The 9,861-nt window shown below is 36.2% G+C and overlaps 1 long non-coding RNA gene across 1 annotated transcript; it reads left to right on the plus strand.

The window, feature by feature from the left end:
• The first annotated feature begins 3,880 nt into the window (after positions 1–3,880).
• On the plus strand, positions 3,881–4,987 carry LOC122077414. The gene is made up of 2 exons (XR_006139786.1): positions 3,881–4,157; positions 4,246–4,987. It is a non-coding gene; the product is annotated as an uncharacterized LOC122077414 (long non-coding RNA).
• Positions 4,988–9,861: the final 4,874 nt, after the last annotated feature.

Consider the following 9,861-nt stretch of genomic DNA (forward strand, 5'->3'; position numbering starts at 1 on the left):
TAAAATCACAGCTACCACTTCCACTCTTTCATCAGACATGGAAAATTTTGAAGTATTTTTTCATTAAGGTGCGGATGGTAGTAGTTAGCAATTCGAATTATTCGGCCGAACCGAATTTTTCCGAATTAAATAAAAAATTCTGACCGAATCCGAATTAAAAATAAAATTCGGTAAAAACACGAATTTTACTAATTTGAATTTAAAACGCGAATAATTCGGGCTGAACCGAATTATTCGGTCCACTTAAACAATATTTTTAAAAAAAAAAACAAAAAAACAAAACGTCATATTCGCTTTTTTGACCGCTTTTTTGACAGAATCCTTAAATTAATCAATCGAATTATTCCGAATAATTCTACGCCCTAATAATTCCCGAATCCAAATTTGCTAACTATGGTTCGGAATGAACTGCACTTCAATAACATTCCCAAACTGCCCCAGGGCAGTTTTTATGACAGCAGCAGTAACCTGTAGTGAGAGGTTGTCAAAACAAACAGTCCTCTTCACCTTCTCCTCAAAGGCCTTGTACACCTTCTCCTCTCGAGTCCCCATGAAGAGTCAAGAAATGCAAGACTCCTGTAGGAAACAGGGAAATTATGTGTTAACACCACTACAAATGCAAGGACAAATCTTCCCTGTTCTTAATTATAAACCCAGAGAGAGATCCAAACAAATTCCTCTTTTTTAAACAGTAGAAGAGAAGTAGACCAAACAAGGTATGCATCACATAACTAAAACTCAGATCAGTTGGGAGAATTTCATTACTTGAGATATCTGAGTAAACATTTAAGCATCATCATATATGAAGTTTTACCTGTTTAAGGTTAGACGTAGTGAGATATGTGCTCCTATACATTTAACAATATTAAACACCTTATTACATATTCCAATGGTATCACAAATCTGACAAAATTCGTAGAAAAATAGGAACTGATACAAGTGGTGTCTTAAGAGAAAGTAACACTAAGAGGGCCAGACTAAGCCACCAAACAGAACATAAATCATGAAAATCTCAAAGATCTGCAGATTGAGCTTTAGTTTGCCTCTCTGATCACTGTGACCCAGAGGCAAGCTAATGCCATGTCTCACCTTTTATAGGTATCAAAGAAGCACCAAGATAATAGCATGAAGAACCACATGTAAACTACTAAACTCTCCGATTCAAAGAGCCTCCAAAGCATGCATGTGTTCATGTATATTAGAAAACATAATTTTACAATTTTCCAAACAGAGAGTTTGGGATCTGGAAGCGCCAGGACCTAAAATCGTCAGAGGCTCTCAATGTGCCAGTCTCTCTAAAATGCTACCATTAAGACCATATTCAAGTTGCCTTCTGCATATTGTCATGTACCGAGATAGAGGCAGCCTGAAAAAGATGCCTTTCATATATCTGAAGCATGGGTTTTCTGATTTAATAAATGAAATTCTTCCCTCATACTAGATGGTATACCATAATATCACTCCTTTCTATCTATCATAGGATCACTTTTGTAAATAAGACTTGGGCTTAGTAGCCAAAATTAATTTAAATGAGAAAAATCTATACTACACAACATGGAAATCCATTTCACTTTGTTGGCCGGGATAAAGGGGTGTATTATGATATTAATGAATGCTCCAATTTCCACTGATAAAGAAAAAACTAAACATGCAATAAGTCATAATCAAACAGACCCAATCATCTATTTTTTACTTGCTTAACAACAGACCCGAATCACTTCACTTTACCAAAGCAATTCTTGTTTCTATTCACACTTTCAGCCAAACAGGACTGAACTCTTTTCTGCCCCTACTGTTACCTCCCACTTTGGCACTCTGCCAATCTGCCCAGGGCAGCTCCTGGAATTTGGTTTCTCACCTTTCAACACCGACACTCAACATCTTGTGATTTCTGATTCACGCAGAGCTCATGTTTTCCATCCTTTTTCCCCCCTTTTAATTAATAGAGACCCTAACCCTCTCCAGTAAACCCCACAGGTTGCCGCCACAAATTCCACACCCAAAATCCATATTTGAATTGTGCATCCACACATTCTTGGAGTTTGTTAGTGACTTTAAGTATTTGATCATAACATCCAACTCGCAGGACAGCAAAGGAAGGTACTGCCTATCATGTACCTTTTATTAAATTTCCATGGATCCTAGAATGAATTTTCTGCACTTCGAACAGGCAGTTGGTGACGTTGTGTTGTCTTAAGCCCACAGTCATCAGGAGGTCTCAAGTTCATGTCTCCTGGCTATTACCTTCCCCTTCCCCTCCCCCCATCTATACCGTGTACCCATCTAAAAAAAAAATCTGCACTTGCACTCTGGAGATTTTCATCATTTATGGCTGCTGTTAAATCTGAATTTCTGCATTAACATTCTTTGTGTTAGTAGACCTTCCCAAACCCCAATTCACTTAATCCTTGGACTTGTATTAGATTTCCCAAACCTGTCTTGCATTAGTCTCCCTCTCACCAATATTCAACACCTCATTATCCATCCTACCATAGCTAAAGTTACACACCATATATTCCGTCTTTGTTCTACTTATCTTCAGACCTTTTGATTCCAAAGCTGATATCCATAGTTCCACCTTGGTGTTAATCCTTGCTTTTGTCTCATCCACCAAAATAATATCATCAGCAAAAAGCATACACCAAGGAATTTCATTAAAGTGAGTACTAGAGCTTTTGTCTCATTCTATCAATATCAATAGAAATCTCAACCCATATCTTTCTATTACGAAAAATAATTACACTTTAGATTAGTTTATGAATCATGATAAGAAGAAATATCAACCCTTTTCTTCTATTCATGCAATGGAAAAAAAAAAAAAAAGGATTACTTCTTTCCTGATAGTCATTTCTTTACTCAGTGGATAGGAGCACACTCTGAATCAGAATCATGGGAATTTATTTCTTAATCATTCTACCAACTTAAGACCCCATTGGAATCCTTTTATGTAGTCCCTTTTGAATAACTTACATTATCTCTATTACTAATCATTTGTGTACCTTGGTGTTTCTAACCATCCACTCTTTTTTGTATGATCATTGCCTTCATTGGTGTGGTAATACGTGCAATAGTAAAATCTCCATACATTTGATCTTTTGCACTCGCTTCAAGCCCTAATGATTAATCAATCAATCTTGGGGTAAATAGTTTCTACCCCTTAAATTGTATTTACTTCCATTCAATTCTTGTGCACAAGGAATGAGACTCAATTTTACCTCATCCATGGTGGCTGAATTCTGTGCCCTACATCAAGAAAAGTAAGGGGAATTTTAACCACCTATTGTTTGATTGGAAGATGCCATTTTGTGCAACCATTCCTTATCCAAAATTTGTGTTCTTCTATGAATCTCCTGATACATATCTTCAACTGACATTTATCAATTTCTACTAGTTTACCTGTTCCAAACTGAATATTACGACAGTGAAGTAGTTATAAATTATGGTTATTTGGGTCATTTCAAATTTCTTTGTTTTTTTTTTTTTTTTTCATTCTATTTTTCATATCAGTGTATATCAAATGCGTGTTTCGACATGTTTGCAATTCATTTGATATTATCCATATTCGTAATGTACCATTTATATATTTCTTTTTGTCATCACATAATTCCTTCTCAATACAAATAATATAATGAGAATTTACAATTTCTTTCCTTCAAATGCATGTTCTACTAATCTCAATGATGTTAGTTAAATTGTTGGTTCTTGGATTCCTCTTCTTTTACATGGCACCTTTTAGATAAGCACCATTTATGTCATTGCTTATTTATATATATATATATATATTCTTCTTTTTTAAATATGTTTGCTTAATCAATTATGCATGTTCAGAGATATGAGATCTCCAAGAACCCCTACCCCAAAAGCACTAATATAATCTGGAATGATGCTGAGCTAAGATCATTCATCAATCATATGGTTGAGAATGTAAGAAAAGGTTTGAAGACCAACTCAACGTTCACAAAGATTGGATGGGAGAATATTTCAAAAGGATTAGAGGCTAAATTCCCTTTGGGAAGGAGCAACTTCGTAATAAGATGAACAAATTACGGAAGGAGTATAACAATTTCAAGCGGTTGTTGCAAACAACTAGATTTGGATGGGATGCAAATGCTCGGACTGCTACAACAGAGGATTCTGTATGGGAATAAGCTATTTAGGTATGACTAGTTATTGGGTTTATATTTGGATGATTATTTACTAATTAAACAGACTGTTATGATTACATTCTCAAATTTTGGTTTACAGGGAAACAAAGAGTGGGCAAAGTATAGAAGAGATGGTCTTCCTTGGTGGCCAGAGTTGTTAGAGATCTTCTCCAACTCAACTGCCCGTGGGAATAGAGGGCTTTCCCAGTCTACTGCTATTACTCCTACGTCTACTAACCTTGCTAATGATGATGAAGATTTTCAAGAGATTGATCTTGATGATAGTGAAAGTTATAGCGGCACACCCAAAAGATCTACTCCTTCCAAGAGGCAACTTGATAGGATTTCAATGGATCATAGGAGGAAGAGCCAGACAAGGGTAATCATGAACTCCTCTTAGGACTTCAAAGAATTTGTAAGATGGAAGATGGAAAAGGGAAACTCCTCTGCAACTTCAGTCGTAGTCCGACTTCCTGATCCTATGTATGATGGGCCACATAGTATGATGAACTGCTAGAAGCTATTGGATACTTTGGAAGATATTCCATCAGAGTTGTATGTCTTGGCTAAGAAGAAGATACATAGTGATCCTGATTGACTCATGTCTTTCTTGGAAGTCTGCCCGGATAGGAGGTTATGGATGATACGGCATTTGAAGGAGTTGTCCTGAAGTGGAGCAGTTGGTTTTGGTGAATGCTTTTCCAGACAAATGGACTAGTTTTGGGGGGATTGTTTTATGACTCTTGACTACTTACATACTTTACTAATGGTTTATAATGTTGATACTTGACTTTTGTTGCATGTTGTTAATTTTTTTGATATTGCATGGTGCTCTATGTTCTTGGATTGGTGTTTACCTTTTGTTACCTATTTAATACAGGGTGATCGATATATTATCATATAGACAAGTAATGTATATGGTTATGGATTATGATGCTTTAAGGATTGGTGTATGTTGTTCTTAATTACTTATTAAATGATGCTAGGTATATCAGCATATAGACAGGAATGCTATTGATTTTGAATTATGATGCTTTCAGGATTGGTGGCTGATAACTAGTTAATACATGATGATAGGTATATTAGCATATAGACATAAATGCAAATGGTTCTGGGTTATGATGCTTTCAGGATTGGTGGATGCTTTTAAATCACACAAAAACTTTATAATATGGATATTACGTGGGGACAAGTAAGATAATGGTTGTGGATCTTGCAAGGCAGGTTTATGGATTTGTTATATATTTCTTTTTATGACATAATGGTAGGGATATTACTTTTAGGCAAGGTAGTACTTGTGGTCTGTTGAATGTGGCCATAATTACGGGGATGTCAAATGAGCCCGATACCAACATCACAGGGTCTAGTGATACCAGTTCAAAAACCAACAAAGCACCTATAGGATGCGAGAACCTCTGAATTATAGTAGTTACACAAGACCTGTAATGGTAGCTGAGATTCTCGCAAGACATGCAGACGTGTGCTATCGAGAGTTTAGGGTTGAACAACATGTATTCCTCAACCGACGAGATAGAATGGTACATAGAGGCTGGTTAGAGGACAGTATTTACATTCGAGTTGGTGAGCAACTAGCAATGTTTCTCATGATAGTAGGTCAAGGGTTGAGTAATAGACAAACACAACAGAGATTCAATCGGTCCGGATAGACGGTTGGTGCTGTCTTCCACACAGTCTTGCAAACTATGCTTCATTTGTCACTTGAGACAATCAGGCCACCAAATTTTCAAATGGTACCTCCAGAGATTGCCAATAATCCAAAGTTCTATCCATATTTCAAGATAACCTACTATTTAGATTGAACAAATCTATTCGATTTTTTCCTTGAAATTTCGATGCTCTTTAGACAATTAGATGGACTAACTATCGTGGACTCAAAACTAGGATTGCATTGGTTCTATTGATGGCACCCATATAAGTGTCATCGTACCTAGGTCAGAAGAAACACGTTATCGAAAACGAAAGGGTATGATCACATAAAATGTTATGTGTGCATGTTCATTTGACATAAGATTCACTTTTGTATATGCGGGCTGGGAAGGTAGTGCATACGATGCCAGGGTTTTTGAGGAAGCAAGAACAAATGTTTCCCTAGGGTTTCCTCATCCGCCAACAGGTATAAATATCTTATGAAATTATAGTTGTCCTTTCGTATATGTATGATATGGAATTTATATATAATCTCATACATATTTACATATTAATTCAAAGCAAGTATTACACTGTTGACTCAGGCTACGCAAATCAAATGGAGTATTTGGTCTCATTCCGAGGAGAAATATACTACTTACAAGATTATGGTGAGGGTAGACATGGGCCTAGAACAGCGAAAGAATTGTTCAATCACAGACACTCGTCATTGCAAAATGTTATTGAAAGAACATTCAATCTCTTGAAAAATAGATTCCAAATTTTAAGGAGTATGAAGGCATACGATATTGAAGATCAGACAAGAATCATAGTCGCTTGTTATGGGATCCACAATTATATCAAGGAACAGGAAATCCAAGATGAATTATTTAATAAGCTTGGAAGTGAACAACATGTGGAGGACCCTATGAATCCCGATCCTCAGGTCTACCATGCTTCAACATCTAATACGTCCCAAAGATGCTCAGTGAGACAAATGTCCTATGTACGCCTAAATGTAGCCAATCAATTGGCTATATCGAGGAGAATGGCTACGATTCCATTAGGTGGATCGTAAATTTTGCCAATCACAGTCAGAATTTGTTATATGTCTCATATGTATTGAGTGATGTAATTGGTAGGATTTGAATTTATCTTACTTGGGTATAAATGTTGTAACAATATTATTTAAATTTTATGAGTGTTGTGCTACCATATAGTGTTGTAGAATTTGATTATATGTTGTTGGTACTAATAAGATTTTGTCCCTACATGATACTTTGGTCTACAATGTAGTAATTGTACTTCACAGATGTCTTCAAGTGACACCGTATTGGCTAGGTGTGAATTTTGTAATGTTTTGTGCGATAAGTTCACAACCAAACAAGAGCTTAATAGTGGTAGAGCATACTTCAAATGTCTAAGGCATAATGATTTTTTCTTGTGGATAGATGAATTTCAACTATATGACTGTGGTGAAGGACAACGTAAGGTACGCATAGCGAAAACCTCAGTGAACTATAATCGTCGATTCTGGTGTTGTCCAAAATCAACTGGGGTTTAAATTTATATATTGTTATTTAAAGTACATATTGTATAGTTTTCCCCTTTATTGGCACATTAATTCATTTAAAGGTACTAACAGGCCCAAGATTGAGGTTGCAAATTTTTTGGATGGATTTATGGTGACAACAGTGCCTCAATTGCACTTTCATCCGATTGTACGGGAAGTTCGACGATTGAAGGCCACTCTTCTTCATCCGCACCAACCTCTGATTTTGTGAAGGGGTACTTACAAAGAGCAATCAAAGGTGAAGAGGAGAAAAGTAGAGTATTAAAAAGCAAGATTGAAGTACTTGAGGAAAAGAGAAGGATATTTACAGATATCCTGGATGCAATTAATGAGTTGAACATAAAAAAAGGAGGTAGTTAGATGGTCATAACAGAATGCTAAAGTTGATGTTAGACATTTGACATGGTGGGAATATTAGAACTATATAATATTTCGTATGTTAATATGTAGTAATAAAAAAAAATGAGATGTAAAATAAAGTGTGGAATTTTGGAAAGTGGTTCGATCGCTTGTCTCATGTTTGAAGAAAGAGTTATGGCACTCCTTTAAAAATTAACATATTTTGGTAATATATTGATTTAAACAAATCAGAAAAGAATGCGAGAAACATTTCCAGAAATGACATTTATCAAACACCTTCAATTCTGTTTCTGTTTCTACCGTTTCTTGAAACAAAAACAGCAGAAATGTTATCAAACGGTGCCTATTAGATTTCAAAAGCGAAAGGAACATATGCCCAAAAGCTCTCATCAATTAGGTTTCCATCCCAAATTAGGTCGAAAAAACACTTGTGAAACTATTTTCAAGAAAGAAAATTTTATCGTTTTGGAACTAGTTTTCAACTATGATGAAAGGTAGGATTGAGTGATCTCCTACCCCCTCACTGGATTATCAATTGATTCATTTATTAACTTAGAGGCCAAGCAAATCTTTTGGTCCCCTACATTATAACACGACAAATGAATTGCCTAAATTTCATTTGTGGTCCCCTTAAAATGTTTTGGGTTTGGTCTCTATATATAGAGAGAGAGAGAGAACAGTTCAAGTACAAAATGGAAAAAAACCTCCTACCCAAAAAAAAAAAAAAAAAGGATAAAAACAATCCAATTTCTCTTGGACTGGCTAATTATCGATATCTCCTACATCAATCCTATTCTATGAGGCAAGGGAAGATTTGAATCAAGAAACTTGAACCCAAAAGCTCCTAGTAAAATAAGCTTTAGAGCTTCACACTCTACCAAGTGCGCTGAGCACTTGTTCACGTCCCGCTAGATCAATGCAGGTAGTTCTGTCATTTAAAAAAATGAAGTGTTCAACATGTATTAAGAGATTTGAGTCTACAAGCAAACCCAATTTTTCTCCATCCATAGTGAAGAGAGAATTTCTTCATCCATTTCATATGATTTCTAATTGGATTGGAAATTAGCATTTTGGACCATAAAGAAAGAAAAATGAATATTCATATAATAATTGATTTGGGAGTTGCCCTGATCAATGATCGACTTTGAGAAAGTCATTTGAGATAATATGAACATGTCCAATGAATGCTTAAGGATACACCAATAAGGAAGATTGATTTGGTTCAGAATGAACGAACTGAAAGAGCTAGGGGCAAGCAGAAAATGACCGTAGGAGATATACTAACGAAAGACATACATAGTTTAGGCTAGGGGTGAAATAGGGCTGTGTTTCTCAAAACCCCAACCCACCCTAGGTCCCTAAAACTCAACCAAGGCCCAGCCCTATAGAGCTCAGGGTTGGGTTGAATTTGATTATAGGATAGACATTTTTTTTGTCTGTCATCATCACATCTCTTAGAAACTGGCCCAATTCTTCATGATTGCTACTGTATCTAAAGTTCATATCAATACATGATAGGAGACATAAAGACAGTCTATGTAAAGAAAATGAGAGAAATAGTTTAGCCATTTGATCGTCTTAGCTCAATAGATAAAAAGTATGTGATTTGATGTGGGCTGAAGTCATACAGACAACTTGTTGAACACTTGTGTAATACATGATGTGGACCTAGGAGAGTGGAATACTATTACTAAACACAATAATAGATCAGGGTTGGGTCGGGCTAGGGCCGGGTTGATCCTCATAACCGGGTTAAATAGGGTTTGAGCTCAAGACAGGTTCAAGCCGTCAAGGTCAAACTTACACCCTTAATTTGAATTTTATTCCAAATGACCTTCAATAAAACTGATTAGAGGTTAAGGATCTAACTCGTAGACCCATTAAATTGGGATAAAGATGAGTTTGTTAATTTCCTCTGGCTTTATATGAACCGGCCAACATTTCCATGTTACAACACCATTTGAGGCCCAGGCCAAATTTTAGGTCCATCTACTTTGGAAGAACTCGGAAGCGATTCGCTATACGTGGCTTCATTAACCCAAAAGATGAGGTTTCTGTAACGTGTGGTCATCACGCTTCTCCTGTCGCAACGTCCTCTGATTTTTTTTCCCCCCTAACTTTCTCTCCTTTCAAAAT

This window comes from Macadamia integrifolia, chromosome 4 (assembly GCF_013358625.1).
Source record: "Macadamia integrifolia cultivar HAES 741 chromosome 4, SCU_Mint_v3, whole genome shotgun sequence".
In the NCBI taxonomy this organism is placed as follows: Eukaryota; Viridiplantae; Streptophyta; class Magnoliopsida; order Proteales; family Proteaceae; genus Macadamia; species Macadamia integrifolia.